The sequence below is a fragment of the Amphiura filiformis genome, chromosome 1 (assembly GCF_039555335.1).
Source record: "Amphiura filiformis chromosome 1, Afil_fr2py, whole genome shotgun sequence".
NCBI lineage: Eukaryota > Metazoa > Echinodermata > Ophiuroidea > Amphilepidida > Amphiuridae > Amphiura > Amphiura filiformis.
The window spans coordinates 43597086-43606885 of record NC_092628.1 but is presented as its reverse complement, the minus strand read 5'-3'; positions in this window follow the sequence as shown (position 1 = coordinate 43606885).

The following is a 9800-nucleotide window of genomic DNA, read 5'->3' as shown; positions in this document are numbered from 1 at the left end:
CCAGAGGTAATAATATGGCAACTAACCGGTTAACACACAAGCTTCCGGATATTGTAAACATGGAATGACAGTGCTTTTAGCGATATCTCAACAGGTAATACATAGCAAAACTGTGTATAGAAACAAGTACTTTTCTAGTACTCATATTTGTGACCGTCCATCTCAAACTGCTCGTAAAGTCGGCAAATTGTATTTCGAGTTACAGTACAAAATGTGCATAGAGGTTGTATTCATATGTCCCTAATATTTGTCCTACATGTTTCTCATTTTAGTCCAGTCAAACACCAAGCTTTAATCCTATTGTTGAAGAGGATAGTAAGCTTATACTTATGTATAGAATTAGTAAAAAGCTTAAGTCTTTGTTTGCTTTGGCTAAATCCTGTTCAAGTGGTGGATTAACCAACAATTAACAATGAGAGGACATTCCTGAACCTCGTTGAGTTGGGGATGATTTGAAGTGACCGCCAATTATGACAATTTGATATTTAATACCAGCAATGTGGAAAAATAAAAATAATGTAGTGCCAAAATAATGTACCCTTTTACTGAAGGAGCAAAGTTTAACAAGTTATAACTCCTGATATCGTTTGAAGTCAATTGATATATCATTGTAAAGCTTATGATATATATTTTCTACACACGGAGGAAAACAAATTTGACCAGGGGCCGACTTTACAAGCGTTTCGACCTGGGCGGTCACATTTGTAAAAAAATTTGAGTTGTATTGCTCCAGCGGTTTTGATATGAGAAGCAAAACCGTGTACAACAGTGCCATATAGGATAGTACATACACTTCCGGTGTGATTACCACAAGTCACCATGTTTTTGTTCACAACATTTGAACAAAAAATATCTCAGGTGTTAAAGTTTACAAGGATAATTGGAAAAATATGGGCAATTTTATGATACCAAAATCTCATTTTTGATGTAGAAAAACGGGGGATGAGGATGTCGATCGGGTCAATGACCTTTAAATCTGTAAACATGAATAGTTTTCAACATGTTTACGAACTGATTTCAAGAAAATTGTTTCATCTCTATAGAATCTCTAGATTATCTGACAAGTATGCTGAGGCTTTGTGGATCTTAGGTAGTAAGCCTACTATATATTAATATTATTATTTTAAATTTTGCCGATTTGAGAACTACCGTAATCTATACCGAAGACATAAAAACAAAATTGTACACTTATTTAAATTTTGTGTTATCTTGAGATTTCACAAAACTCATGAAACTTATTCATGAACAACAACTGTCCACTTCACAAAATGTGTGCATGTTACACTACAGCAAGCAAAAGCAAAATTCATGCAGGCTATGAGTTTTTTGACCAAGCAGTTCCCATAGCAATTCTTCCACTTGAACGTGATGTGGTTGCATGATCTTAGCCATAAATGGGCGATACTCATGCATAAGATGTCTCTACCAAGTATGCAAGTTCTCTACATGAAATATTTATGGTTTCATTTACTTGTGGTACTGTAAAACTCACCAATTTTTACTGTTTAATAATGTTCACGTTTTCTGTATGCATCCAAATTTGTGCTAAATTTAGCATCCATCATAAATATATCTGTTGTATGGCAATTCATGTAGAAAGTTCAAATTTGCTTAATTTAGAATTTAGAACAAGCAAAAAGTGTAAAAAAATGTAAGGTGAAAAAAATAATCCTACAAAAATCAGTCATTTACATGGTACCAATATTGAGAAGTCTGCTGCCACGTGTAACTCAAATATTATATTCTCATCTGTCAGTACACAGTTCATTAACCCCAATATGATTGCACACTCACAGAATGACCTGTGAGTGTGTTGGGTACAAAAACTCACTCAACCACGTGAGTTCAAATGTTGAGCTATGATGGTTATATGAAGATTAATGACCTATGCCATGGGGAATGAGGCACAAAACATGGTATACATCATGTACTGCCTTGTGTTAGTTATATCAGGAAGGGTTTTATCAATACTGGTATTGCTACTGACAATGCTCCCCCCCCCCCAGATTCCCCCCTTTGCTCCCCAGTATTGCTACTGATAGTTTATGCTATGATTTAGTGAACACATTTTTTAACATACTCAATGTATCTAGTGCCCTCCTACTTACAAAGATATATATTCAGCACTAGAAAAAAAATGGGCCCTTGGGCCAAATGCCTGCGAAAATCACCATGGGCCCACTAAAAGGCTACGGTACTGTGTGAGCCTACAAAAACTCTGGCACCCAAGTCAGCGAGATGTATTATCTGATATTTCTATCAATATTGGGCAGACGCTGCTGGCATATTCTTGTAATCTTCGAATATCTACTTCCAAATTCCTGAAAAATCTGGGTTTTTTTTTTTTTTTTTACAAAATCAAGTTTTATTTGGGCTCCACAAATTTGTGAGGGCCTGCAAAAGTTGAAGACTAAGGGCCCAAATGACCCACATACATTTTTGCTTATTTCTCACACTACATTTTTATATTATCATGTTATTTCTATTAAAAAACATACAGGAGGCAGCCTTTAACTATACCACATTTTACATCTGAACTGCTCATTTTTCTTCATAGTGCATGTCTTGGTTTCATTAATGCCAACATGCGCATCTAACATCACATGGGAGATGCATTCTGGACTCCAGATAGTTTACTCAAGGAGTAAAGTCACTTTCTTTATTATGAATTCTTAAGTTGCAGCTTTAAGATATTTAAAACATTAACCCCCTGCATGCTGAGTGCTATCACATGGGAAATCAATTTTGGACTCTAGATAGTTAGTTAACATGGGAGAAATGTTGTTCTTTTATTACATATTATGTTGCAGCTTTAAGACACTTGTAATATTAACCCCTGCATGCTGAGATAGATGAAGATTTAGATTTTGGATAATTGACATAGGGGAAATTCACTCTTTTATTCCTTAATTTGCAGCTTATTATTATCTGAATCATTAACCTGCCACATGCTGAGATAGATGCCCTGGGCACCACCCTTGCCCTGGGCACCACCCTTGGGGGGGGGGGGCACCGAATTGACCAATTCAGCATCGATTCTGTGCCCCCTTCTAGGATGCAAGTCAACATTTCTGCACAAAATCATTTGAAAGATCAATTTTTAAATTCTTAAAAGACTGATATTCAACTTCATTATAACCAAAATTAATGAGTGATAGGCCCTATTTGTACAAATTTTCGGACACTTGTTTCAAGAATTGGGGAGGGGCCCAATAATGTATCCTTAGCCCTGGGCGCCAGGACCCCTAGCTACGCCACTGTCGCAAACCCGGAACTGAACCCGAAGTCATTGATCTTAAGGTCATAGTTCATCATTTTGGCGTGATTTTTAAGCAAAAATTTTTTCGGGAATTATTAGTTGTAAAAAAGATCTCTAACAAATGCCCCCTCTTTCAAAAATGTCGCGTTTAAGGCCCCTAACACTCAATTTTGAGTTTCCCGTCACATAATTTCTGAAAACAAGTGAGGTAACTTTTTCATTATTCATTATTTTTCTGCCTTTCATTATATGACCAACACGCATGAAAAATGTGTTGTTATTTGCCGCTCACTCACTTGAAGATGGATGTTTACTATATTGTTTAGCCCAAATGAGATTCAAAAGTATAATAAAAAGAGTCTGCAAGGTTGACAGCAAAATGTATGTTTTGATTTTGATTTTTCCACAAAAAATAAAGGGATATTCATAATTTTTTTTGCAAATATAACCAGTTTTTATCGGTATTTTTTGGAAAATCACAATAATGAATTCAAATGAGGGTCAGAAAATGAAGTGAGGGCAGGTGACGGGAAACTCAAAATTGACTTTCCTTGCCTAATGGAGTAAATATGGTAGCACTGTTAAAATATTCCAACTTACCTTGACTTTTCAATGTGTAAAATACATCCTCTGTCTGTAGTTCACTCTGCCAAACCCACAAGGCCTTGGGCTATTTCCTATAAGAATTGGGGAGTGTAAATTTCTGCAAAAATATAATTGATTTTTGTTACTATGTAAATGTATACAAAAGATGCATCTATATAAATGAGTCTTGTACACGCATGACTATGTTTAGTTTAGTAACGTTTTAAATACCTTTATATCTCAAACTTTCCATACCTCCCAAAATCCACAAATTGTACAAATCAAGCAACTCAACTAAATTTACTGGAATATAAACCATAAGACATTCCACTGGCTCGAAAAATTATGCTTAATTTGACCAAAACTTGCAGCATGCATTTTCTTTTCACCCTGTTTGAGACCAATATTTAACTTTATTATGGGCAAAATTAGTATTATAACCGAAAAAAACTTCACTGCTCTCATACTTTGCATGCATCTGCCCATATAGTTAGGTCTCTTTGAATATGAGGCAGCATTGCAGCGAGATGACTAAAAGCCATAATATATGATCTTTAAAAGGAATTTGGTAATTTTTTTCAAACCTGATTTTTTGGCATATTTGTAATGTTTACACTAACTTACACTAATTGCAATCACCCAAATTTATTGTGCTTGTAGAAAAACAGAAATTTTGAGTCAATGTATTATTAAGACATTAAATTATCCATAGAATGCCACAATTAAGCTGCCAATATATTAAGTAGTTTTTCTTTCATTTTACCTCATTATTTTGGCTTAAAATTACCAAAAACTCTTCTGACTGTTGTTACTAATAATATTTCATAATATTTGGAGAAGAGTAACCAAATACTTTGATATTTTTGCTGCTTTGCTTGGTTCACCAATGAAACTTTTCGCCCACATGACATTCCTGGTAATCAGTCAAAAACCTCTACTGACCATCCAGGCACCATGACCTTCTGTTAACTACTCTTAATGCTTTTCCAATCGAGCTAGCTGGCTATCATTTATGTTGGACAGACTGGTCAAGAGAAGTTCAGATTCATTTATGTTAACAGTTACCCACATTCCCCCATTCTGTCAATAATATGACCCGAAGCCTTGAGTTTGTAACTAAAACTGCATGAGGACCAGCGGGGCACTACAGGTAACCTGAGACATGATAAGATGCAACACTATAGCCATATTCTTACTACAAAACATGCATGCAAGCAAGTACATAAGTAAAAAAAGTACATAATCATGAAAACACTTAAATACAATGTACTTACATTTTTAATGCAATATAGATTGTGATGTAGTTACTTCTATGCTTTTTTACATGTCGGTATGTGTTATTTTGTTTGTTTTAGAAAAACGTTGTTTTTTTAAACTACAACCCTGGCGGAAATTTGTTGCCACACCAGCATGTTCTGGTGTTAAAAGCACGTAATCAAAGCTAAATATGTGATAGTTCCGTATTATTTTGTATAATAGTTGCAAATGCACATTCAGATTACACTTGCCCTCCCCCCATTTTTCAATGTTGGGAGACTGTAATGTAGAAATGATGACGATTTTGTCCAAATCAACATTGGAATAGGGGAGCAGGGAAGGATGTTGGCCAATTAACGCTCAGGTGTGGCAACATTTTTCGCCAAGGTTGTAGTTTTTCTTGCATTTCACATTCATTATATATATCTGCTATCTACCACTATACCTGATGCTGATAAAACATTGTTCCAATGGCTCTCCTCATGATGATACACATCTTCAGCTTGTATCACTGTCTACTGTTGATAGCAAATTCTTCAGCCTTCTACTGTTTATAGTATACTATAAGGCAACAAAAACAATCCCTGTTCTACAGGCCTGACTGGCCCAGATTTAGCATTTGGGGATTTTTTAGCTGTATGAAAATTAAAAACAAAAATTTTTTGGCTGAAGTGAATTCATTTGATTTTGACAAAATTTTTGAAAAATAAATTTAAAATTAAAAAAAAATATGTTTGTAAATATTTTGTAGATTTTTGTTTTCTGAAATTATTTGGGGTCATTTAGCCTCTTCTAGAAAAAAATAAAATAAAATCCTGAGCGACCAACACTACCTGGCAAGCCCGTAGAACAGGATACACTTCTTTAATCAGCTATTTGTTGCAGATAGCATGTTATTTTATTTACAACATCTACTATAGTCTAGCTACTGCTGATAGTTCACTACTTCATCAGCTATCCACTGCAGATAGCTCACTACTTCATCAGCTATCTACTGCTGCATTACTTTGTGTTATCTACTGCTGATAGCACAATACTTCATGTGCTATATACTACTGATAGCACACTAATTCATGTGCTATCTACTACTGATAGCTCACTATTTCATCTGCAATCTACTACTTCATCTGTTATGGTGCAGCGCAGAGCAGCTAGGTTTGTGGTTAATAACTATAAAAGAACCGAAGGTACCGTAACTAGCATTCTAAATGAGTTAAATTGGCCCACACTACAAGAACGCCCGAAAAAATATCCGTCTTGCAACAATGTATAAAATTCAATCAGAAGATATAGCAATTCCAATTCCTGATTATATTCACAGGCAAACCGTCACAAGCACCAGACAATATCATCCTCTGAAGTTCCGGTCCATGAAAGTATCATCAAATGTGTACAAATACAGTTTCTTTCCAAATACCATATCAGAATGGAATAACCTACCATCATCTGCTCTAGAGTCTTGTAGTATTCAACACTTCAAAACTGCACTATGTAATAATGTAATGTAACTTAATGTTTAATCTGTATTCTCGTAAAAGTATTTGTGTTTTCGTCGTAGGCCATTTTTCTTCTCAATTAGATGTCGCTTTTGCGATTTTATTGAGTATTTGTTTAGATTTAGATTTAGATCTACTGCAGATAGCACACAACTTCATCTGTTATCTACTGCTGATAACACACTACTTCATCTGTTATCTACTGCTGATAGCACACTACTTCATCTGCTATCTACTGCTGATAACACACTACTTCATCTGTTATCTACTGCTGATAGCACACTACTTTATCTGCTATCTACTGCTGATAACACACTACTTCATCTGTTATCTACTGCTGATAGCACACTACTTATCTGCTATCTACTACTGATAGCACACTACTGTGTGTTATCTACTGGTGATAGCACACTACTTTGTGTTATCTACTGGTGATAGCACACTACTTTGTGTCATCTACTGGTACTGCTGATAGCACACTTCTTTGTGTTATCTACTAGTACTACTGATAACACTATTTTGTGTTATTTACTGCTGATAGCACACTACTGGATGTGTTACCTACTGCTGATAGCACACCACACTTAACTTACTATCTTCTGCTGATAGCATACTTATCATGTTATCTACTGCTGATAAGCTCAGTATTTCATCAGCTATCAACAGCTGATTACGTAATAGGTATATTCTGCTCAATTTTGCTGCTATGGTTTACTTCAATTTATTCCAAGTTGTTGTAGTTTTCATTCATTTCTCTCTTGTATTATACAACTACATTCATAGTAAAATCTATTAAACGATAACAAAACTTTTTATTACATGTCTGTTGCATCATATTACAACAAATAAAGAGTATTGACATTCTTGATAACTTGATTCAAAATATCCAATATTTTGTACAATCTAAAGTAAAGAAAAGTGTATGGGATAATTATCAAGACATATCGAAAGTCCCTCTTGAATGCTTCTGATATTAATAATGCTGGCTACATACTGTTTTATTATTCTTGCTTCATTTTTTCAATAGTCAAAGAAAATGTATCTTAATCATCTACTTGTGATTTCAATGAGCATGTGGTTAAAAGCAACCCTTTGAGGCAGCCATGCAATGATGTTACAAGGCAGCACAGCACAAAACCATCCCTTCCCATGATGCATTGCATCAAGTTGAGAAGGATCACACACGGACCTTGCTTTACACCCTTCACAAACTATCTTTTTTTTTTGCCTTATTTAAGTCAGATATGCACTGATGTTACAAGGAGGCACATCTGACAACCAACCCTGCCCATGATGCATTGCATCAAATTGAGCAGGATCACACATGGACCTTGATATACTTAAGAAATTAATTAAGGGTAAAGCCTTATCTTTTACACCCAAATAATGTGTCAGAGATATGTAAATAATGGGTGAAGTGCAGACATTTTTACTACAAAGGACACATGGGTGTAATGAATAAGGCAGCAGCCTTTACTTCTATTATTTTACTGTATTTGAAGTTGTAAACGAGTATGTGCATCTACAGCGCAAGTGACAATGGGTATCATGGGATAATCTCGCTACTGCTCTGCATAGAATGTGTACACTTTACTGCGTTCCATATGCAATCAGAGCACATTACTTCATATATAGTGCTTTCATATGATGCGGTTTGACAAATCACAGGGCGTCAGTGATTTTCAGTGATGGGCCATGAGAGTAATAGCCAGTGGGGTAGGGGCAGAGTGCCCCCTGACAAAAAAATGAAAGAGAAAAGTGCCCCCTTGACAAAAATGAAAGAGAAAATCAGGAGGGCAAAAAAGAAAAGGGGAAAGGAGTCTGTTTTCTAGAACTAGATCTGTTCGCAAACCACAACACCTGTCGAATAGCAAGTTATTATCATACAGGTATCAGAGTGATAGCACAGAGCCTGTGCTAGGCAAGATGGGAAAACATAATTCTACACTGTGACAAGGCAGTGCTTCTGGACTATTGGAATATTGACAGACAACTTGATGATAATTCAATGCTATGAAACAGGATAGGTCTCATGTGGAACAGGATAGGTCTCCGTGTGTGTGGGTTGTTGTAAACAATAAAAACAAGAAGGATACTGCTGAACTCACAGCCATTCTGATGCAAAATGGAGTTATCTTAGCTCAAAGGGTGATATATCTGTACCAATGAGGTAAAACTAAAGAGTACTAACTCTGCCATGTTTGTGTGGTGCTCATGGAGGGCAAAATAGTGTACCTCCGGCAGGCTCCTGATAATTATGTTGCCATGCAGGGCCTAGATTTCTAGGGGAATCACAGAATTGATTCTCTATTAAGATTCAGTTGCAAGAATCCACTTCTCTCAACTTGTATCATACAGTAAGTACAGTGACTATGAAGGATTTTGATTCTCGTAAACCAAGAGTAATAGCCAGCCAGGGCATGGGGGCAGAGTGCCCCCTGACAAAAAAAAAATGAAAGAGAAAAGTACCTTCCCTTGACAAAGAGAAAATCAGGAAGGCAAAAGAAAAGAAAAGAGGAAAGGAGCCCATTTCCTAGAACAAGCCCCATTCGCAAACCATGACACCTGTCAAATAGCAAGTTATTATCATACAGGTATCAGAGTAATAGCACAGAGCCTGTGCTAGGCAAGATGGGAAGACATAATTCTGTGCTGTGACAAGGCAGTGCTTCTGGACTATTGACAGACAACTTGATGATAATTCAATGGCTATGAAACAGGATAGGTCTCATGTGGAACAGGATTGGTCTCCGTGTGTGGGTTGGTTGTTGTTTTATAAAAACAAGAAGGATACTGCTAAACTCACAGCCATTATCATGCAAAATGCAGTTATCTTAGCTCAAAGGGTGATATATCTTTACCAATGAGGTAGAACTATATAAAAAGAGTACCGACTCTGCCATGTTTTGCTCATGAAGGGCAAATAATATACTGTAAAAACTTGATAGTTAGCATATGTGCTTACTATCGAGCGCTTTTGAAAACATGAAATTGTACCAAAGTCTGGCGCTTTACCAACTGAGCTAATGGTGTTGAGACACACATAAATGCAGGTTTACTTGTTTGTATATATAACTATGTGTATCGCTGATTTGCTCAAAACCCTTTGCACTTTTGTGGATGAGGCTATTCATGTTTGCATGTTTTAAAAGCACTAGACAGTATGCACATATATGCTAACTATCAAGTTTTTACGGTACCTC